This window comes from Quercus lobata, chromosome 4, assembly GCF_001633185.2.
Source record: "Quercus lobata isolate SW786 chromosome 4, ValleyOak3.0 Primary Assembly, whole genome shotgun sequence".
Classification (NCBI taxonomy): Eukaryota; Viridiplantae; Streptophyta; class Magnoliopsida; order Fagales; family Fagaceae; genus Quercus; species Quercus lobata.
In genome coordinates, this window is record NC_044907.1 from 3,499,322 (window position 1) to 3,523,856 (window position 24,535).

The 24,535-nt window shown below is 32.4% G+C and overlaps 1 long non-coding RNA gene and 1 pseudogene across 1 annotated transcript; both read right to left on the reverse strand.

Moving 5' to 3' along the window:
* Positions 1–1,802: 1,802 nt before the first annotated feature.
* On the reverse strand, positions 1,803–20,829 carry LOC115987684 (annotated as a pseudogene).
* Positions 2,827–4,533, reverse strand: LOC115987685. The gene is made up of 3 exons (XR_004091188.1): positions 4,451–4,533; positions 4,231–4,291; positions 2,827–3,065 (listed from the first exon to the last, which is right to left on the reverse strand). It is a non-coding gene; the product is annotated as an uncharacterized LOC115987685 (long non-coding RNA).
* Positions 20,830–24,535: the final 3,706 nt, after the last annotated feature.

Sequence of the window (24,535 nt, forward strand, 5' to 3'; positions counted from 1 at the left end):
TTGCCTTCCCTGAACGCTGATTGTTTTTTTTTTTTTTTTTAAATAACATATTGGTAAGCAATCTCACTAGTAGAAAAGAGATTATAGATTACTTAACCTCTCTTTGACTTTAATTTTATAGTTATTGATGAAGTAGTCCCATATTTTGTTTATATGCTTTCTATTAAACTATTATTATAATGAACTAAAGAAAACAAATAGTTATTATCTTTTATTTGGTGTCTAGTCTTGAAACAATGAACTAAAGGAAGCAAAAGAGCATTATCTTTTAATTAATGGCTATTTAGTACAAAAAGAGTCATTATCTTTTAATGCGAGAGAATTCTCAAAAAGAACGTCATATGGCAAAACCTCATACTTTCCCACATAAAGTCTCTATTCATATATATTGATGATTGATTGATTGATTTATTAGGATGAGACAAATAATGGATAATTATAGAGAATTCAAGGAGTACCATAAATACGTACTTGTTACTCTCATATAATAGTAAATCTCACTAATTAAATTTATGATAAGATTTAATAATCATGTGATAGGGGAGTACTTATTTATAATACTTCAAAAGTATTCTATAATTTTCTAATAAATTCAAATTTCATAAACTTTTTTTTTTTTTTTTTTCGTAATAAAACTTTTATCTGGGTGTAAGCCCAAATAATCATCTTTCTACTTTTCCTTAAGTGGACCAAGCCCATAGAAAGCCCAAGGGAAAAAGAATGAGAATTTTAGTTTGGGGGCCAAGAGAGGGTGTTTTTCCTATTTATTCTTGGGTTCTATGGGGAAACTTTTGTAAGTAGGCTTGGAGTGTTTGTAAAGCCCATGGAAGCTATGCATACGTAGAAAGCCCAATTGTATGGGGAAGATGTTTGCACTCTGCACTCCAAGATATAAACTTCATTTGCAACCTCATATCCGCATATAATGCTAGCCTAATCACAGTTAATGTCCACTGTCATAAACCCAAAAATTTATCAACTCCAAAAGATGCCAATACTCTTATACCAACAAGCCAAATTGAACTGGGCAAACCAAATTGCTCTACTTGACAACAAACATAATCATCCTAACCTCCCATAAACTTCTCTACCCAAAGTTTGAGTTATGCTAATACCCAGTGTTCTAAACAGGTCTAGAGCTGAGTCTTTCCTTAATATAGCAGTATAATAAGAAGCGATTAAATTCAATACAGATTGGATGTAAAACTCTTGTTTTACACCCTCTAATCATTGTGTGCCAAGTCAGCTTATTGCACCTAAAAAATATAACTTGACACACGATCAAGTCTTTTTAGCTTATTGCACCTAATTTTTTCTTTCCCTCATTTATAGCTCATTATTAATTGAGGATTATTATTCGTCAAGAGTCTTGTAATTTAATTGATACCTCCCTATGCACAAAATGCTTAGGAGTTTAGGGAGAAAGAGTACTAGCAAATCAAAACCAAACATGTGTGTGACAACAAAAAGGATCCCAACATAGATTATTATTATTTTTTTATAGATGAGAAAAATTATTTCATCGCCCAATCTCATGACAGTTATGTTTTAAGTTGTGTTGATAAATTTCTGTATCAAAACAAGTGTTAATGATGATTGCATCCAAAATAGTTTAGTTATGTATTATGTTCAGTCAAGAAGCTAATTGAAGAACTCAATCTTCAAATGACTTCAAATCTGCTTGAGATAAGTAGGTTTACTTATCTTTAGCAACAAGAATTAATACCGGATTGGTTCTCTTATCATCTTTAGACCCAAATTAAGAAACTGGGAGACCCCTATTGTAATACACTACATAGAAATTTAGAACTGATTTTCAGAATAAGTGCATGCTGGAGGATACAGTGAAACAATTAGTTCAACATACAACAAATCAGTTGCTCAAAATTCAATTACTACTCATGTACAACAAAGGTTCGCTTTTGATGACATTTTCCTTTTGGAGAAAATTTTTGAACCACAGAACAGAGCGTTTCATGTATCTTGTCAGCCCATTTTTGTAATCTATGTAAGTGATGCCAAACCGAAGAGTATAACCAGAATTCCACTCAAAGTCATCAAGAACTGACCACGCAAAGTATCCTCTCATGTCAACCCCAGCCCTGCCAAAACCATAATCGTTAATGTTTTTGAGAGAGAGAGAGAGAGAGAGAATATTACAATTTTCCACCCTAAATTATTACTCCAATTACACTTAACCCATGAGCGATTAAAACAGACGATCAACACTCACTACAAGAAATTTGGTCTTTAGCGATGGCATATAGTCGTCACTAATGCTTTAAATATCGTTGCTAATTATATTGGCGACGAAAAATGTCGTCGCTAACTTTCGTTAAACGAATTTGGTTACAAAAAAGTTTTTTAGTGATGATATTAATGTCGTCGCAAATACAATACTATTAACGACGACAAAGTCATTGCTAATAGTGACAATTGTCGTCATAAATAACTCAAGAACCCAAGACGAAATGTCGTCACTACTAGCTTATTAGTAGTGACGAATTTTTTTGTCATCGCTAGTAGATTATTAGTAACAACGACATTTTTGTTGTCGCTTATATGTCATTACTAGCGACAACGCTTGTTGTCGTCATAGATAATAATATATTACTAACCACAAACTTGTCATCACTAAAATTTGCATGTTAGCGATGATATTGTTTGTCGTCACTGATGATATGATAAAATATTAGCGACGACAATGTCGTCAGTAATAACATTTTACATTTTTTTGAATTTTTCTATAAAATTTACATTTTGAATTTTACATGGGTACCTGATGGAAAATAATAAATCACAATCCCACACATCACAAATTTTCAATCACAAATACTCATATAAGCATAATAATTGCTCAATCAATAACTACTAATAAGGGAAAACATACCCAAGTTCAATATCATATACATAATTTAAGTTCCAATTTATTCTCTCAAATACTAATCAAATAATAACATATTGCTCATGAAGATATGCTGCCAAGCTAAAACTTGTTGCAATGAAATGTATCTCCCCTCGACATCATATGTAAGATTGTAACCCAAGGCACGAGACATTTTAACCTGAAATAATGAGCATAAACCAATGTAAAGGTCAACTAAAATAGATGACAAAAATACTTACTAAATAATTTTAACATTCAAGTAAAAATTTTACATTTATATTTTTCAAAAATATCATAGATGAAAAGATATGAAAGCTTTATGTATTTAACAAAACTTAATATGCATCAAGACTCATTCTACAAAAGAAATAAGTCCAAATTAACAGTCATAACAAGGAACATATCAAAAGATATTAGGCAAAATATGATATTATGGTCAGTAACATTTTGGTAAAGTAATTTATTCAAAGTCTATACAATGATAAAGATAACTACATAAAAGATTATACTAACTACTACAAAAGTGGACTATGGGGACGAAACATATTCCCACCATATGCAAGAAACATAGTTATCCAGACTAAGCACCTTGAACTTTTTTTGTGATGGAAGTTTTGCAACTTGGATAGCTTCAATTAGCTTATGAGAAATAGAATAGATTCACAATATATCAATTATGTATACAAGCTGACTCACAAAGCCATTTTCATTATTAGAGCTTCTCTGCCCCTAAGTTGAATGTTTACAAGTCAAAATCTACCATTATTGGAGATTCTTCATATGATTTGTTACTTACAGTCCATTAGTCCTACTATTGCAGTGCCTTGTAGCTAGCTACTAAATGACATGCAAAAAATTTCACTCACTTTTATTTTAAAAAAGCGAAGATTCCGTAAGAACACAACACTTCCCTTCCCATTATTTTGCTAAATTCATATCTAATAAAATAAGCAATAGAAGTCATCTTCCTCACCATGTTCCGTAATAATAATAATAATAATAATAATAATAATAATAATAATAATAATAATAATAATATTATTATTATTATTATTATATTATATTATATTATAAGGACCCACAATATAAAAACTAAAACTATGGTGCCCATGTTCTTTCAAATCCAAATAACAGAGTGTACGAATAGCTTACTGTGCCCATGGCTTCAAACCCAAAAACTCACAATATCAAAATTATTAAAAAAAAAAAAAAAAAAAACTGAAATAAAGAAAAGAAAGAGCTTTTAATCATAGGGTTAGTTCATGCTTTCTTAACATGAAAGTATAGATCATTGAAAATTTAAAATTAAAAAAAAAAATCAAAATCAAAATCTCTAAAATTACCTTTGAGAGAGAACAGCAAAGAGGGAACAACGAAAGTATAGATCCAATTAATCTTTTAGAACTGAAAAGAAAAGCTTTTGTTATAGATGAACATTCAGAATTGGAAAAAAAAAAAAATCAATCACAATTTTCATTATAGAACTGCACAAGAAAGAGAGAAAATAGAATTAGGGAATGGAGAAGAAACAAAGACTGACAATGAGCCAGAGAGAGAGCTTACCGATTTGTGGAGGTTGAGTCATGAGGAGAGGAGAGAAAGAACGTGAAAAGAAAAAAAAAAGAAACTGTATATTTGGGTTTGTTTACAGGTTCCAAAAAAAAGGGGGTCTGTTTACATTTTTTATATTTTTTTTTAATTTGGGTACTTTAAAAAATTTCAATTCGCGCCTAATAAGTAAAAACTAGAAGAAGAACAGAATAAGTAAAAGGAAAATGTTAGGTACACAAAAAATTTTCATAATTATTGTAATAATTTGTCACATGGCAAGTTGTGAAGGGTGAAGGTCAAATGGTGGGTCCAAACCTCTACCACTTATAACTCACCACGTGACAAATTGTGATAAAAATTGTGAAATGTTTTGTGTCCCTAACATTACTATGAGTAAAAACTGAGAAGCTATTAAGAGCATCCGCACCTGGGCATGGATATGCCAAATGTAAGATGGGTTTAGCATAAAAACCCCAAAAACACCCAGCATTTGGACTTGTAAACATTCAGAATTGTAAAAATTTTTACAATTGTGCTACAGTAGAATCTTATTAGTAAGATGCTACTGTAGCACAATCTTATTTCTAAAAATTATTTTTTAATTGTCTCTCTCCTCTCTCTCTCTCTCATTATTTCCTTTTCTTTTCTCTATCTTCCTTCTCTCTCATTCAGCTTTCCTCTCTTCAGACTCAATCCCATAGCCACCACACCATGGCCTGACCCACTGTCACCGGCCATGGCAAGCCACCACCTAGTCATTATTTCTCTTCTCCCTCTCATTGCAGATCAGTGTGGTGGTGTGGAGATCGGCGTTTGGGGTTTGGCTCAGTGATCGGTGTTTGGGTGTGGTGTGGAGATCGGCGTTGGGCGTAGAGATAGGCGTTGGGCGTGGGATGTGGACATCGCCGTTGGGCATGGAGATCGCCGTTGGGCGTGGGATGTGGACATCGCCGTTGGGCATGGAGGTCGTGGGATGTGGAGATTGGCGTTGGGCGTTGGGTGTGGAGATCGGCGCAGAGATCGGTTTATGGGTTTCTTCATTTGTGGTGCGAGTTGTTCATTTATGGGTCTGATTTTGCTGGGTCTTTGTTGGTCATTTGTGGGTTTTGTTTTGGCGGTGGTGGGATGATGGCCAGTGAAGCAGGGGCATTTTGTTTGAGTTTTGTAGCCTTTTTGGACGGTGGAGGTGCTGGTGGTTTCAATGGAAGAGAGACAGAGGCCTTTTTGGACGGTGGAGGTGCTAGTGGTTTCAATGGAAGAGAGACAGAGGCCTTTTTGGACGGTGGAGGTGGTGGTTTCAGTGGAAGAGAGACGGAGGAAGAGAATTAAAAATCAAAGAGAGGAGAGAGAAGGGAGAGAATAGATATGGATTTGGGATATATTATTTTATTGGGTAGATATATTATTTTAAAGTGTAGAATAGGAAAATAAAAGTTGGAATGTTGGGTATGTTGTAAAATTGTATGGTATAATTAATAAAGTTGCTTTTTAGAATGGTAAAATAGGATAGGATGGGATTTTCGGCTGCGGATGCTCTAACGTGTCTGAGTGGAAAACTTAAAAAGCGGTTGGGAGAAGTGAAAAAACAGTAAAAGTAGGTTGTCATTTTTTGGGTTTTATCACCCTCTTTGACTACCTTTTTTTTTTTTTTTTTTTTTTTTTTTTTTTTTTTTGTTGAAACCCTCTTTGACTAATTAGTTTTAAAATATATATATATATATATATATATATATATATTTAATACTATTTTGCTAACCAAGGCAAATCCCAACGTCCCTACTAACTATCTCATCTACTAATTTTAATTGATATTTTGTGGTTTTGTTTAACTTTTTAATAAAAGTTACAAGTCCTTTACTTTATTTATTTTTTTTATTTTTAACTTATAAACTTGTAAGTGTTGTAACATGTATTTGTAAAGATCCATAATAAAATATACAGTTTCTATCAAATAATTAAATCTATAAATATGAAAGTGTGTGTATATATATATATATATACACACTTTCAAATTTATGAATATATATATTTTTTTTAAATAGTGGTAATTCTGAAGTGGTACACTGATATTGACTAGTACCAAAATATTTTGTTTCTTTGACTAAACCTTAACGGCCATGGATAATGAATTAAACTCGATGAAGAATAAGTAAAAGCGTGATTAGTAAAAGTGTGTTCTCACATGACCCACAGACACACTTTTGTCAATCACAATTCATTATATAGTAAGTTGTGGTACAAAATTATGCCTATTTATGTGGTCTTAGCATAATTCCAAAATAAAATCAAATGTCTAAATGGATAAATTATAAAGAGAGAAGTGGAAGAATACCAAAACATGTGGAGGAGAAACAACTAGAGAAAGAGTTTTTGGATTTCCATCCACAAATTTCTAATTTTTTTAATCATTTTTTTACTCCCAACGTGTCCATCAATGTATCATTTACCATTTCTTTTTTAATGTTGTCATGTCTTGTCTCATGGTCTTTTCTTTCACTTTTTTTTTTTTTAATTATATATATAACTAGTTAGATATAAACTAACTAGTTACTTTTTTTGCAAAATATAAACTAACTTGTTACTTTTATCATTTATAAAGATGCATAACATATTACATGGATTGTTACCAAAAATTAAATTTATAAACATTCAAATATATATATATATATATACTATTAGATTCATTAATATTATAATTATATAATTTTTTTTGTTTAAAAATAGTGGCAATTCTAAAATGGTACACCGGTATACATGTGTGGAGGAGAAAAAACAAGAAAAAAAAAAAACGTATGGATGAAAGAAAGGAAAAATAATATAAAGAATAAGAAATCACAATTGAGAAATGCTACAACAATATATGGAAAATAATTAATTTATTCTAAATCTAGTATGTATTTCAAGTTTTCAAAGACAATAAAAACACACATTTTTATTATGAGAAGTGCTACATATAGAAACTAAATTAATTTATTCTAAACCTAGAATGTATTTCAAGTTTTCAAAGACAATTAAAAACACACACACACACACACACACACGCACACACACACACACACACATTTTTTTATGACAAGTGTTACATTCACAACATTTTCGTAACGAATTATAGGTGGTTTGTTGTTATTGGTTCAAATTTGAACCTAACACTAACATTAGTTTTTTGCTCTAACAATAACAATCAGTAACAACCTATTACTTAAAATTTGTTGTAAAAATGTTAATAAAATTTGAGAACAATTGATGGTCAGATTGAGAGAACATTGCCATAAAGGTACACAACACACGTCCATCACATGCCATCCTTAGATTTGAAATCTAACAGTTGGATTCAAAGAGTGTAATGAAAGGTTAGTTCTAGTAAATTATGGTCACAATCAAATGGTTGGATTTAGTGAAATGTGAGGTTAAAGTTTAGTTAAAATTGGTCAAACCCGGTCAAACTTAATAGATGGTCCCAAGACCACTAGACTTTGTGAAATTCATATTCGAATCTTGATCACTAGGATTGAAAAGTATGTGACATATTGGTGTTTGTGAAATTTGAGACCAATTGGATGGTCAGATTGAGAGAACATAGCCATACAGATACACAACACATGTCCATCTCACACCATACTTGGATTTGAAATCTAACCATTGGATTTCAAAAAGGTAATGAAAGGTTAATTCTAGTAAATTATGGTCACAATCAAATGGTTGGATTTAGAGAAAGGTGCAGTCAAAGTTTAGTTAAAGTTGGTCAAACCCGGTCAAACTTAATAGATGGTCCTGAGACCACTAGATTTTATAAAATTCATATTCGAATCTGGATCATTGGGATTGAAAAGTATGGTGACATATTGGTGTTGGTGAAATTTTAGAACAATTAGATGGCCAGATTAAGAGAACATTGCTATGAAGGTACACAACACACATCCATCATACGCCAACCTGAGATTTGAAATCTAACTGTTGGATTCAAAGAGTGTAATGAAAGATTAATTCTAGTAAATTATGGTTACAATCAAATGGTTGGATTTACAAAAAGGCGCGGTCAAAGTTTAGTTAAAATTGGTCAAACCCGGTTAAACTTAATAGATGGTCCCGAGACCACTAGACTATGTGGAATTTATATTTGAATTTGGATCATTGGGATTGAAAAGTATGGTGACATATTGGTGTTGGTGAAATTTGAGAACAATTGGATGGTCAGATTAAGAGAACATTGCCGTAAAAGTACACAGCACACGTCCATCACGCACCATCCTTAGATTTGAAATCTAACTGCTGGATTCAAAAAGTGTAATGAAAGGTTAATTCTAGTAAATTATGGTTACAATCAAATGGTTGGATTTAGAAAAAGGCACGGTCAAATTTAGTTAAAATTGTTCAAATCCGGTTAAACTTAATATATGGTCTCAAGACCATAAGAATTTGTGAAATACATATTCAAATCTTGATCATTGGGATTGAAAAGTATGGTGACATATTGGTGTTGGTGAAATATGAGAACAATTGGATGGTCAGATTGAGAGAACATTGTCATAAAGGTACACAGCACACGTCCATCACGCGCCGTTCATATATTTGAAATCCACCCATTGGATTCAAAGAGTGTAATGAAATGTTAATTCTAGTAAATTATGGCCACAATCAAATAGTTGGATTTAGAGAAAGGAGCGGTCAAAATTTAGTTAAAGTTAGTCAAACTCGGTCAAACTTAATAAATGGTCCCGATACCACTAGACTTTTTGAAATTCATATTCGAATCTAGATCATTGGGATTGAAAAGTATAGTGACATATTGGTGTTGGTGAAATTTGAGAACAATTGGATGGTCAGATTGAGAGAACATTGTCGTAAAGGTACACAACACACGTCAATCATGTGCCATCCTTAGATTTGAAATCTAACCGTTGGATTCAAAGAGTGTAATGAAAGGTTAATTTTAGTAAATTATGGTTACAATCAAATGGTTGGATTTAGAGAAAGGCGTGGTCAAAGTTTAGTTAAAATTGGTCAAACCAGGTCAAACTTAATAGATGATCCCGAGACCACTAGACTTTGTGAAATTCATATTCAAATCTTAATCATTGGGATTGAAAAGTATGGTGACATATTGGTGTTGGTGAAATTTAAGAACAGTTGGATAGTTAGATTGAGAGAACATTGCCATAAAGATACACAACACACGTCCATCACGTGTCATCCTTAGATTTGAAATTTAACCGTTGGATTCAAAGAGTGCAATGAAAGGTTAATTCTAGTAAATTATGGTCACAATCAATGGTTGGATTTAGAGAAAGACATGATCAAAGTTTAGTTAAAGTTGGTCAAACCCGGTCAAACTTAACAGATGGTCCTGAGACCACTAGATTTTATGAAATTCATATTCGAATCTGGATCATTGGGATTGAAAAGTATGGTGACATATTGGTGTTGGTGAAATTTGAGAACAATTAGATGGTCAGATTAAGAGAACATTGCTATGAAGGTATACAACACACGTCCATCATACGCCACCCTTAGATTTGAAATCTAACCATTGAATTCAAAGAGTGTAATGAAAAGTTAATTCTAGTAAATTATGGTTACAATCAAATGGTTGGATTTAGAGAAAGGCATGGTCAAAGTTTAGTTAAAATTGGTCAAACTTAATAAATGGTCTCGAGACCACTAGACTTTGTGAAATTCATATTTGAATCTTGATCATTGGGATTGAAAAGTATGGTGACATATTGGTGTTGGTAAAATTTGAGAACAACTGGATGATCAGATTGAGTAAACATAGCCATAAAAGTACACAACATATGTCCATCACGTGCCATCCTTATATTTGAATTCTAACCATTGGATTCGAAGAGTGTAACGAAAGGATAATTCCAATAAATTATGGTCACAATGAAATGGTTGGATTTAGGGAAAGGCACGATCAAAGTTTAGTTAATGTTGGTTAAACTTAATAGATGGACCCGAGACCACTAGACTTTGTTAAATTCATATTTGAATCTTAATTAGTGGGATTGAAAAGTATGGTGACATATTGGTATTGGTGAAATTTGAGAACAATTGGATGGTTAGATTGGGAGAATATTGCTGTAAAGGTACACAACACACATCCATCATGCACCATCTTTAGATTTGAAATCTAACCGTTGGATTCAAAGAGTGTAATGAAAGTTTAATTCTAGTAAATTATGGTCACAATCAAATGGGTGGATTTAGGGAAAGGCGCGGTCAAAGTTTGGTTAAAGTTGGTCAAACTCGGTCAAACTTAATAGATGGTACCGAGAACAGTAGACTTTGTGAAATTCATATTCGAATCTTGATCATTGGGATTGAAAAGTATGGTGACATATTGGTTTTGGTGAAATTTGTGACCAATTGGATGGTTAGATTAAGAGAACATAGTCATATAGATACACAACACATGTCCATCTCACACCATACTTAGATTTGAAATCTAACAGTTGGATTTGAAGAGTGTAATGAAATGTTATTTCTAGTAAATTATGGTCACAATCCAACTTTTAGAAATAGAGAAAGGCACAGTCAAAGTTGGTCATGTTTGGTCAAACTTAATAGATGGTTTTGAGACTACTAGACTTTGTGAAATTAGGTTCAGTGGGAAGGTTTTCAGTGGATTATTGGGTATTGGAGTAGTTGTTAGAAAAATTTAATAAAGAAATAATTTTGAAAGATGATGAACGTCATGTTATCATTGACTTAGATAAAGTTGATTAGGCAAAATGATGAAAATTTTTATTATTTTCGCTCATACATCATGTATTATCACCTCTGATTTTAATTAATTTGAATATGTATGTTATAAATATATTTTAATTTGATTTATTTACTTACTTTTGGTAAATATTATTACATAATTGATGATTGAATTGGTTATTAATTGAATATATTATGAATTTATAATGGATGTACCTTTCATATTGACTAATACCTTTCTTATGACACATGATACAGAAAAATAAAAAATTGATTCACGATACAATTCACATTTTGATAACTATGAGAATTAGTCAGTATTTTGAGTGGAATCAGAACTTTCTCAATTTTTATTATTTTATTGATTTCAAGTTTCAAATGGGTAACATTATGATTTGAGAGTATTTTGAAGCAACAAGCCCTCCGTTGTCTCATATATATATATATATATATATATATATTAACGGATTTGAAAGTTTTATGTTACTTTGGAGGTTTCAAGTTTATTTTGGTCATTCGATAAGTTTGGGGGTATTTTGGTCATTTTGACGAGGTTAATGGTATTTTAATCATTTCAAATATTTTAAAGGAATTTATGTGATTTTAAATATTTTAAGAGGCATTTGGAGGATTTGATAAAAAAAAAAAAAAAATCATATTTTATCAAAATTGTTTTAGCCACATATTAGTGACGACAATCTTTGTCTTCATTAAAAGATCCCTTATAGTGACGACCGAATTCATTGCTAATATATAATCTGCTTCCCTCCAATAATTCCCACCACTTTTTGAGAGTGAAAATTTTACCCTCCATTATATTTAGGTAGATATATTTGCGACGACATGTTGTGTCATCGCTAATAGCCTTCTAATAGCGACCACTAATGTGTCATCGCTAATAAATAAAGCATATATATAATATACTTACTATATATTTTTGGCCACATATCTGTGACGAAACATAAGGTCGTCACTAAAGATGATTATTAGCGACGACAGATGTCGTTGTTAAAATAAACCTTATTTTAGCGACGTAAATGTTGTCGCAACAAAATTTATTGTCGTTGCTAAAAGTTTCCCTCCATTTTCCAAAAGTAAATAAAATTCCCTCCATGGCGTTAGTGACGACTTTTTAGCGACTACCTTAGTGTTGTCACTACAATACATTTATTAGCGATGACCATTTATTATCGTCGCTAATGTATGTCTAATAGTGATGACTTTTTAGCCGTCGCTAAAACATTGGTTGCAAAAGACCAAAATTCTTGTAGTGACTCCCCCCCCCCCCCAAAATTAAAAATACATTATATTTAACAATTTTTCGTTTGTTTTCCTATTAACGTTAACTGAATTCAGCGTTGAAAAATCAATTTATCCCTTAGTTGTCTATTTTAAAGAGGAGTATATGGTTTTCAGTGCGAAATTTTGTAATACTTAATACCAAAATAGATAGTAGAGAGGACATGGAAACAAAGTTATAACTTTGAGGGGTCAATCATACATTTTGATAGTTTATAAGGTATTAAGTGTAATCTTATATTGATAGTTTAGATGAAAGTAGGAGTATAGGAGTAATATGAGAGCTGGAGGGTTAATATTATCATTGCATAGCTAAATTAACCATTAATAAAAGTTTATAGTATATGGATTTGGTTCTAATTAAGTTTTTTTTTTTTTTTTTTTTTTTTTTTTTTTTTTTTTTTTTTTAAATTTTATACAGAACTTTAACTCATGTGGGTCCATAGTTCCTCCAATATTTTTGGAGTTATGATATCCAGTATAGAGTTACAGTTGAATGTGATATGCAAATATAATAAAGTTATTGTCGTGTGTGACCCTGTTACTGCATGTCTACAATTATTACAAAAGTAAGAAATAGAAAAGAGTAATTAAGTTTTGTGATTGAACCTACCATCAGATTTGAGGTAAAAACTATCATAATTGACCATATCATAGTTAAAAATAAAAATAAAATAAAATAGGAATATAAGAAAATTAATTAATGCTCAATGTGATGTAAGTAACTAACGAATATGACAAAATTATGTCATGAGAAATCTTGTTATTAGTAGAGATACCATATCTAAAAAGTTGTGGATATTATAGCATTTCCTTATTTCATGCATATATAATATATCCAACATTAGGGTTTAAATGCTAATTCAATTGTCGTAATAACATCATTTATGGTGCCCCATGCCTGTGGTTCGAACTCCACTATCCCTCCACACATTTATGCATAGTCACTCACCTTATAGCCTTCAGGAGAGTTGATAGATGACTTTGGTGGTACTTTCCTTAATTCACACACGTATAATATATTTAACACTAAGGTTTTGGTGATCATCCAGTCATAATGGCATCATGAGCTTGTTTGGTTTAAAAAAAAAATGGTCACTCATCACTCATCACTCAGTTTTCATCACCCATCACTCATCACTTAAAATATCCCAATTTCTTGATTCCACCCATTTGGCACATATTTTCAACTTTTCATCACTCAATTTTTTTTACTTTTTGTGGGACCCATACTTGAGCAATGGTTAGAGACTGTTGTTAGCCTACCCGCCAAACCCTCATCTCCCACCATTTTCTTCACTGCACATTTCATTTTGCTACCACCACAGTCACAGTTTAACACAAAAACTCCATTCACAATTTAACCAAAGTAGTACAAACAACAAAAACTCTCAACAATTTAACACCACCTAAAGCAACTCATCACCCCAAATTCAAAACTTCATCCATAATTATTTATGATACACCACGAAAAAAAAAAAAAAAAAAAAAAAGAGCTTCCAAATCGAAAATGAGCTTCCAACGGAGCTATTCCTAGCACCGACAACAGAGCTTCCAGATCGAAGAATGAGCTTCCAAATTAAATCGTTTATGATAGCAGCGATGAGGAGAACGAGCGTGTGGTGGAGCTTTTTAGCATGTGATCAAAGATTAACGCTGATGATCTCTCGGCTTAGGTCGGCGTGTGAGTGACTAGTGGGAGAAGAACAAAACAGAAAGAACAGAAAGAACACTGAATCAGAAGAAAGCAAAAAGAACGCTGTGCGTGTGAGTGGTCAGTGAGTATGAGCTTTTTGCTCTGAAGAAGAACAAAAAGAAGAATAGATAAAGAAGAAGAGAGAAAGAAAGAAAAGTGGAGAAAAAAAAAGAAAAAAGAAAAGAGAGAGTGACTGGTGGGATGTGACTGGCTTTTGGGGCCCACAATCTCCTCCTATTTATGAACATGCCACTGAAAATCAAATTTTGAGTTATGAAAACAGGTTTCACCTGTTTTCATTTTCCATGATTGTGATCCGGTTTTTTGAGTGACTGAGTCATGAAAACAATGACTAGAAACTCATCCAAACAACTACTCCTCCGTGGGACCTACACAATTTGGATGATGGAAATAGAAAATTGAGTGATATCACTCAAAACTCATCCCATCCAAACAACCTCTTAGGGTGTCACATGTTTGTACTTTAAACCAGCACACCTCTCTCACTCCCACTATCTACCTATATAAGAAAAGAAAAAATTCCCAATACTATATGCATAGCAACTCACCTTATAGCCTTCAAGAGATTTGATAGATGACTATGGTAGTAATTTATCCTTAAGCTATCATTGAGAGCCTCTTGAATCGGCAATGAGCCATTATCAGCAACTCCTGAAAAGTATTAATGTATATGTATATTTGATTTAGTTACAAATAAAAATTTCAATTACACTACTAAAACTGAAAGCATAGAATGATGAAGATTGTTTCTTACCATTTTCGGTAATGAAAATAGGCGGATTATTGTATTTTTTATTTATGTATAGCATAAGTTCTCGAATTCCTCTTGGATAAATGAAAAGCCAGTCAGCAGCGGTCTACAAAACCATTATTTACATAGTTTTTTTTTTAGTATATACAAGAAGTACAATATTCTTTATATTTAAACATGAGAGAGAGAGAGAGAGAGAGAATACTGGTTGACCAATAAGAATGCCATCCTTCTCCGCTGTGGCAGCAAATAGAGTGACAACATGAGTGTTAGGAAAAAATACGAGGAAAATGCAAATACAACTATAAATTTTACTACAAAGGATATTCAAATTGAGGGGACAATGGATATGATTTATGCCAATTCAACAAAATAAATGCTTGAATACTTTTAGATGACTAATGACAATTCATTTTTATAAAAATTGTAATATGTATTCTTTGCATCACCCTAAATATAAATCAAAGTTATGGATTTTGAGCTTAACTGGTCAGATTTACGTGGCTATCTGTTGTGTAACTTAGGTTGACGCTACTAGAAGAAGTAGAGTCATCTGCATATCTTGCAGTGTAGTAATTTACTCCAAGGAAATCTAGAGAACCCTTTAGCATCTTGGATTGTGATTCAGTAAATATAGGCAGTCGAGTCCCCACCAAAGCTCGCATAGTCTCAGGATAGTCACCAAATATAACTGGATCAACAAACCTACACAAATAATAATAGAAATAATAACAAGTCTCTATATGAGGGTTTGATACAATACATTGAGACACGACCTTAACTACTTAATCTAAAAGCTTGAGATGGTAAATTGCCAAGAGATTCGCAGTTCAGTTAGCAACTTTTGGTGTTTTCATGGAAAATAATATTAGATTTCAAATTTCACCACCCCTAACTATATCCGCACCACTCATATATAAACAAACGTATTCTAATAAATTTCCCTTATCAAATATAAGTTTCCTAATACTACGTAAAACTACATTTCAATTGGCCATTTTAAGTTTTCAAATATAAGTTTTCTCTTTCTCATTTTGCTGTCCTTTTCTTGTGCGAATAAGGGGGATATTTATACCCATTATGGGTTGTCTTCCCCCCCCAAAAAAAAAAGAAAAAGAAAAAGAAAAAAAGAGGATGAGGTAGTGGGCATGAGTCCCATCACCTGTTAGTTCTCAAGGTTTTTTTTTTTTTTTTTTGGGGGGGGGGGGCATAGGTTTGCAATAGGCTCATCCACTATTTATACTAATCACCTGACATTTAGGGGGTGTTTGGTAGAGGAGTTTGAGTAATGTTGTTTGAGTGTTTTTGATATGTGTGGGTGAAAAAAAGTATGGAAAAATGTGTAATGTTGTTTAAATATGTGTTCAAACTAAACTACCAAACACCCCCTTAATGTTGAGAGATTGTTGGTTGGTGGGAGCAATTAATGCATAGGTGATGGTTGTCCCCTTCGCATGTGTTGCCTTTCCTTGGCGTGACCAAGCTTCCTTGCTTGGGTTGTCCACTTGTCCTTGATTTTTTTTCTTCTATATAAGGGATTTTACTCGGTGGAATCTTGTGAGGCATTGTTCTCTAACTGTTGGGGGCTTCTCAGCTAGGTTAGGACGATGATCTCATTGGTTGTTTGGAAATATCACCCAATCCTACTTGTTAGTAGGGATGGTGCCAGAACTTTGAGTTAAAAAGCGGCTTTAATGTTGGCTATATGCAGTGATTTCAACCTTTGACTTTGCTATTATTTAGCTGCTGAGATTTTTTATTTTTATTCTTAATTTTTGTGTGTGGATAAGAACAAAATTATTTTTTTTTAGAATTTTTTAAAGGGCATGGTTGTTTTTTTGGATAAAATTGGTTAATTGAGCTTAATTTTTTTAGTTTTACTATTAGTAATTTTTGTTGTTGAGTTATTTTTTTGGGCTTGTATATTTTGTTTTAGATTTTAGATCTATAATTTTTTTTTTATGGTCACTAAAATGAGGAAAATGCTAGAGCTACAAGCTTTTTTATAAATTACTGTTATGATAAGTAGTTACTAGTAAGTAAAAAAACAATGTGAATGGTGAACTCATTATGTGAACCAATAAAAATTTGCTACCAAAATAGTTTGTAAAAATGCTGTAAAAAAGTTTGTGGGTAATATTATGCTTAAAAGAATCAAAAATATTATTTAAGGGAAACAAAATGTAATTTTATATAACAAAATTGCTAGAATTAGTACGCATATATATAATCATGATAATTCCGTCCATGCTCGTTAGCAGGCACTTCCTCATCACCCCCCCTCCAACACACAAAACACATGATAAAAATAAAAATGTGCACGATTGCAAAGTGATGAACGAAGAATATGAACGAAGACTAACCTTGGCATTCTCACTAGAGTTTAAAAAACGGAGGAAGGCAAATATATAGATTGACCTTTGTTGCTAAGTTTATAGGTTATTTTGTTAATATTAATTAGTAAGATACCATACCATGCATTATTCTCAAACCAAACAATTATGGATGGAGTCGATGGACCATAAGGTCCATAATAGAAGGGATTACAATGTATTCAAAATTCAAGTCCAGCCACTTGAATTATAATGGCTATGCTTATTATGCTTTTGTTGTTTTTATTCAATGCTTCTTCTAAGTCTTAACTACCTTTATTTCAAGCAAACAAATAGACGCTTTTTGCAAATATCTATGAAGAAAAATGTGTTTGTTTATAGGAATTAATAAATCTGGTATAAAATTAAGTCATAAAACTTACCATCCAAACAAAAAATCGAGACCTCTAAAGGCAGCCTTGCTGCCTTGGTGCTAGCAACTGTTTGGTATTTGGGCACCATCCAACGATAGGTGAATGCCAATTTCTCCCAGTTGAGAAGCCTATAAAAATCAAATTCAGATAATCCTATCCAATAAAATATACTATAAGACATTTTTATTTTGAAACTTTTGCAATATTATGAATATTCTTTTTTCCATTCTAAGAATAAATATTGAAGTACAATAGATTATCTCTTTTTTCCTTTTAGAAGGATTAGGATAGTTTTATAGGTTTTAATCAAGGGAATAATTTTCATACAAGAGGCTGTTTCAGTTTGGCAAGGAGAATGATACCAGTTAATACTAGTGTATTGTGTACCGTTTCAAGATTACCACTATTTATATATTTCCACCCAGGTGCAGCCCATAGCATTTTTTAGTACATTTTGAAGGAGTACCAATATTAGTTTAATAGCCGGTATAGTATATTTTCCTAATACGACTAATACCCTTACGATATTGACTTTCTTGGTATTAAGAGGACAAATCTACCAGGTTAGTGTTCTTTGTAATTTAAAGCACAACCCTGTATTGCTAAGCACAATCTCTCTCTCACAAACATGGCTTATTAAATATTATTGAGTCCTAAGTTGGTATATCATCTTTAAATTGATAATTGTTAAAGGCATAAACCTGATACTTTTCCCTGTACAATTTCACAGCAGCTGCATGAGAAAGAAGAAAATTATGTCCCACTATATAGGGTTTTGTTCCAGAGTTCCCATGTGTGCAATTTCCGATATAGTTAGAACATCGACCGGGTGCCTTGGTGCCGTCTACGTACCCCCCAATGGTAAATATATTTGGCTCGTGAATTGTGATCCAATACTTCACTCTATCACCAAATTCTTTGAAAGAAAAGTCCACATAGTTGCGATAATCATCCCTAATTATAGGAGATTAATTTATTGTTAATTAGTCAGATTACATATATACTAATTGCATAATAGATTTTAATGTGTAATTTGAAACTTACACTATGTCTTGGCTCAAGAATCCACCATACTCATCTTCAAGGGCTTGTGGAACATCCCAATGGAATAGAGTTATAAACGGTTTTAAACCTAATTAATTAACTATAGTCAATATTAAGAAGAGGCATATATTGATATAGAAAGGAATGATTGACTTAATGAGTAGCATGTGAAAGGAAGAATGAAATTTCACCTTGAGACAGTAGCTCATTTATGAGCTTATTGTAGAATGTGACCCCTTCTTGGTTCACTCCCCCACTAAGTTTTCCTTCTGAGGACAAACTTAGGTTTTATAAATAAGATTACATGTTACTTGGAATATATACCATATAAAGAAAGGGAAATGCTAACGAGTGCCCTTAGGGCACTCGTTAATAATCCATTTAAAAAAAGTTTTTATGAGAAATGAAAAAAAGGTAATTAATATTTTGACAGTTTTTTTCATTTCCTATAGAAATGGTATCAAAACTTTCTTAAAATGGATTATTAACGAGTGTTCTAAGGGCACTCGTTAGCATGACCCAGAAAGAAATTATGCCATGTTTTGTAGGTTCTTAGTAAAGAAAAAAAAAAAAAAAGTTATGAAATTATGCCTAATTTCACAAAATATGACAAAGGTTGAGCAATGGTCTTACTAGGTAGTATTCTGGGCCATGAGATGGAGAGCCTAAAGAAGTCTAAACCAATTTCTTTCATCAGAGCTATGTCCTCCTGAAAACATTTTTCCAGTTTTTTTATTAATTTAATGCAAAAAAGAAAAAGAAAAGTAAAAGAAAGAAAACATAAATTCAACTGCAATATAGTGGGTGTAGAAGGGTAGCTAGGGATAGAATCAAAATTTTTGTTTTTTGGTGTGTAGGAAACTAATAGAATACAATCATATGAACCATACCTCAAAGCGATAATAAAAATTTTCAGCTATAACCCCGGTGCTATGGTCCGCAATTTTTTCTGTCATGACACCATAAAATTTCTCAAAAAAAAAAAAAAAAAAAAAAAAACCCTCACTAATGAGTTAAGTGGTACTATCTTAAGTTGGATTTGGTTGTTTCCTCACTCATTACCCATCAATTTGGAGGATTCCATTTTGGCAAGAAATCCATAGTAGCAAAATGAGATGATGAAGCCGATTTACAGAAGGAAATCTTCTTTGGTCTGTGGAGCAGATACTGTACTTACCTAAAAGTCAAAATTCTTATCCAAAACAAAGCACTTTACAGGCTTTGGAGGACCCCAATTTCTGTCTCTGACACTAACTAGGGAAAGTTAGTTCTAATTATTTTTTTTAACAACTTACTTTTACTTGTAAGTTGTAATTAACAATATACACTTAGTGAATCACTAATTGCTGTGAATGGTTTTCTTTCTCTTAGTGAGGCAAGTGTAGTTTAGTCTGGAGAACTAGCTAGTAGCTGCTTGTTTTGCCTTTGTTTGCACATTTGTACATTCATGTTGATTAAAAGTGTCCCATATGCTAGGCCCTTTTGAGTGTGTGTGTGTGTGTGTGTGAGAGAGAGAGAGAGAGAGAGAGAGAGAGAGAGACCTGGATGTTCCCAAGTGAAAGTATCCCATATGCTAGGCCCTTTTCCATGTTGAAATGCAGCCCCTTCATACTTCCAATAGAAATTGAGAGAACCCCAAACATAAAATGAGTATAAAAACGTAAAGAATTAGTGTAGAAAGCATGTAAAATATTAGTGTGATTGCAGTGACATATATACCTGGTAAGCACTTGAGGCCCCTCCAAATATGAAACCAGCTGGAAAATCTCTCCGACTTATACTTTCAGTGAAAGAGAAAAAATAGGCCACAACAAGCAGCACATACCAAAAGAGACGATGATGATGACAATGAATTTCCATGCCTGACTTCCTCCAACTCCCCATGAATGTGTTGGCCAACCAAAGTATAATTAGCACACTTATATAGTTGTTGAATTGCATTACTCATTCTCAGTGCACGTAATTTATTGTTTTTTCACATAAAAATCAACTAAAAGTGTCATTTGGTTAACCGGGCAAGTAATCATCACGCTTAATTATATATGTATTTGGGTCATCTGGATCACGTTGCTCAATACTCAATAAATTAATTTCTGCATTTGATTGTGTCCAAAATTACTTGTATCCTACCAATCTTCCAGCATTCCTAAAGGTATTGGTGGCCGGTTATTATCATGCATTATTTAATTTGTTGCTATCCCAAACTAGTCCGTGGCCCCAATGATAATGTTAGAAAGAAGCTGTACACCAACTTTTCTTGCTTCACGTGTCCATGATGTTCTTAAGTGGATTGGTTGTTTCGCACTCATCAGTCACCATTAACCCCCTAAGGTTTAGAATAAAAGACACAAATTGCAAATGTTAGAGATATGAGCTCAGGAGTCAGGAGCCTATTTTATCATATCGTAATTTTTAACTTTACTAAGTTACATTGGATTAAGTCTTATTGTAAATATTAAGATCTGTAATTTGACTCCTAGTTTTTTTGAATGGATAATTTGACTAGTTGTACCTGCGCATTGCACAATAAAATAGTATTTACTTGTCTTCATATGTTACATATCACCATTGTTAACTTGCATTGCTCTAGCTCTCTCTCTCTCAGTAAGAAAAATGAAACTGAATATTAACTTGCCTTCAGTGTCGTTCCAAGTCCTTCAACTTTTGAGCAGACGATCCACCAAAATCATGATGAAAATAAAACTAGCAAAGAATTATTGTACCAATAAAAATAGGCCAAAGACATAAGGTTGAAGAACAACTGATGATGATGAATTTCTTGTTTACCGTTAAGAAACAAAAATTTCACCAACAGCACGTTACTGTTTTTGAGTAGATCATGAAGTCGTAGCATATTTGGGATTAAGAATGTTAGGTACATAATTATGCACCATAGTTGATTGTTTGGGGCTAATTTTTTATAACCCGAGATAACGAGCTGAACAAAATAAACTTCACGTCTTTTTGGACTTGAAACCTTGAAGGCCCAATCCCCAAGAGTAGATGAAATGGGTTATGTAAAGCAAGTAATCCGACCCCAAACTACACTACAAGACCACATATAAAACCAAGGCCAAGTCAAGGCTATCCTTGGAATTGGGATGAGACAAGCAATGGATAATTATAGAATACTCAATGAGTACCATAATTACTCATTTCACGTAATAGTGAATTTTACTAATTAAATTTATAGTAAGACTCACAAATCATGTGGGAGGAGGGAATGTCTATGGCAATCAATTATCCCCTACTATTGAGTTCAAGGTAGGAGCTTGAATTTGGGAATTAAGGGAATCGAATTTGCATCTGGCTGTGTGCGGCAGTTCTATCTCCCAGTTTTGCTGTTGCTTAACTGTTGAGATATTTATTTATTTATTTATTTTGTGTGTGTGTCTATTGCTGGGTAAGGACAAATTGGTTAATTGGGCTTAATTTGGGTATAAAATTGGTCGATTGGGCTTTTTTTTGTTGTTGGGCTAATTTTTTTGGGCTTGTATATTTTAGGCGAAAACACTATTTTAGTCTTTATATTTTGGGGTCATAGTCAATTTAGCTTATACATTTTGGTAGCAATCAATTTGGTCCGTGTTATTTTCAACTTAAAGTTAATTTGGTCTCTACCGTTAACTCACTAACAGAAAATGTCTACGTGGCAGATGGAGTGCATAGTTGGCGCACTTGAATCTTACATGGCCAATAAAATAATTTTTTAAAATTTGAATTAACATTAGAAATAGATTATTCCATATGCATCAAAATCAAAACTCATATCTTCTGTGTTCAATGAGTTCTCACCAACAAACCCGAAATTTTTACATACAAATTAGATCCGTAGCAACTAAAACTAACCCAACTACCTATATGGCAAACCTAGTACAGTTGCAACCTAGATCCAGTTTTCATGCTATCACAGCGCTCATGGGTTTGGATCTAATTGTGGTGGTGCAATGCTTGCTTCGTTAGATTTGCACAAATGAGAGAAACCAAAGAATAGGAGAAAAGAAAAAAAAAATGAAGTGAGGGATTTTTGTGGTTTGGGTTGAAGATTGAAGGTTAGAAAAGATTAGATCTTTGTTGATTTGTGTGATTTGATTTTGGGGAATTGATCAACAAATCTCTTTCGGTCGACTCACACCGTAGCTGGTTAGGAAAAGAAGAACAATTGCCTAGATTTGGGTTTTCATTTCCCTTTCACTTGTTCCAAATATTGAATGAACCCGTTGAAATTTAGATGCACATTGATGTTGCGATTTTTCCAAATATTCTCAAAAAAGAAAATCAAGATAATGTTTAGGGAATCTGGGTTGTCATTTCCAGACATGGGTTATTGCAAATCTAGGTTTTTGTTGTACATTATTTGAAATATGTTCATTAGTTGAATTACATGTTTAAAGAAATTTTTGGTTGAATTGATGTAGTTGATTAAAAAAAAAAATAATCTATACAGAAATTTTGTATTAAGATAACGAATTTTGATTAAAGAGTTCAACTGTTCAAGATTACAAATTGTGTTTTTCCTTTTTATTTATTTATTTATTTTTGTGTTCCTAAAGATTAAATTAATTTTTGTTTATGAAGTATTTTATTCTTTTTGATGAGTTTGATATGAATTTTTTATTTTAAGTTTTTGTTTTTTGACGTGGACTTTCAGTAATTCAAATGCTCATGTGGACCTTTTTTAATGTTAATTAAAATTAGAAAAAAAATATATTTTATTGGCCATGTAAGATTCAAGTGCACCAACTGTACACTTCGTCTACCACGTAGACATTTTCAATTAGTGAGTTAACGGTAGGGACCAAATTGACTGTAAGTTGAAAATAATAAGGACCAAATTGACTACTACCAAAATGTAGGGACTAAATTAACTGTGACTCCAAAATGTAAGGACTTAAATGGTGTTTTCACATATATTTTATTTTAGATTTTAGAGCTATAGATTTTTTTTTTTTTAATGGTCTTCAAAAGGAGAAAAATGCTAGAGTTACAAATTTTTTTACAAATTGTTGATGTGGTGATTGGTTATTAGTAAGTAAAAAATTGGTATAAATGATGAGTCCAAATGCAAATCAATAAGAATTTGCTACATCAACAATTTGTAAAAATGTTGTAGAAAAATTTGTGGCTATAACATTTAACATTACTCTTAAAAGAATCAATAATATTGTTAAGGGAGTTTAATTTTATAAAACATAATTGTTAAAATTATATACGAATTAAAAAAAAAAAAAAAAATTTGGGGTGGGTGGGGAATTGCCCCAAAGTCAGGGGAGTGGCTCTGTCTCTGATTGAGTTCTTATATTGGTGTATTGGGTTTCCAGTTGTAGCAAACAAGTTTATTCATGGAGGGGATTTCATACAAGAATTCCAGAGTCTTGGCGCCACAACAATGGGAGGCAAACGTGTTGATTCTTGAGGTTATGAAATCGATTTTACAAAGGTTTTACAAGTTTAGACTATCATGATTTTCTCATGAGGTAGGTTACCCGAGAGTGGTTTTTATTTTTAAAAGTTTTCAAAAGTTTCTTTTTACTTCGTAAATCGTCACCAAATGTGTTTGTGCTTCTAAAGTTTTTTTGTTGTCATCATTGCCTGTGATACATTAATTATTAACTCCAGGGCTTAAGCAAAAATAATTTTGTTAGATATAATATGTTAAATTGTTAATAAATAAATAGGGGACAAGTATAGATTTCCAAATTAAGGTGATATTCTTCTTTAGACCCAAAGAAAACTGGGTCTCATATCATCTTTAGACCCAAATGATTGACAGAGGATTGGTTGTCTCATATCATCTTTAGACCTAAAGAAAACTGGGAAACTCCTATTATAATA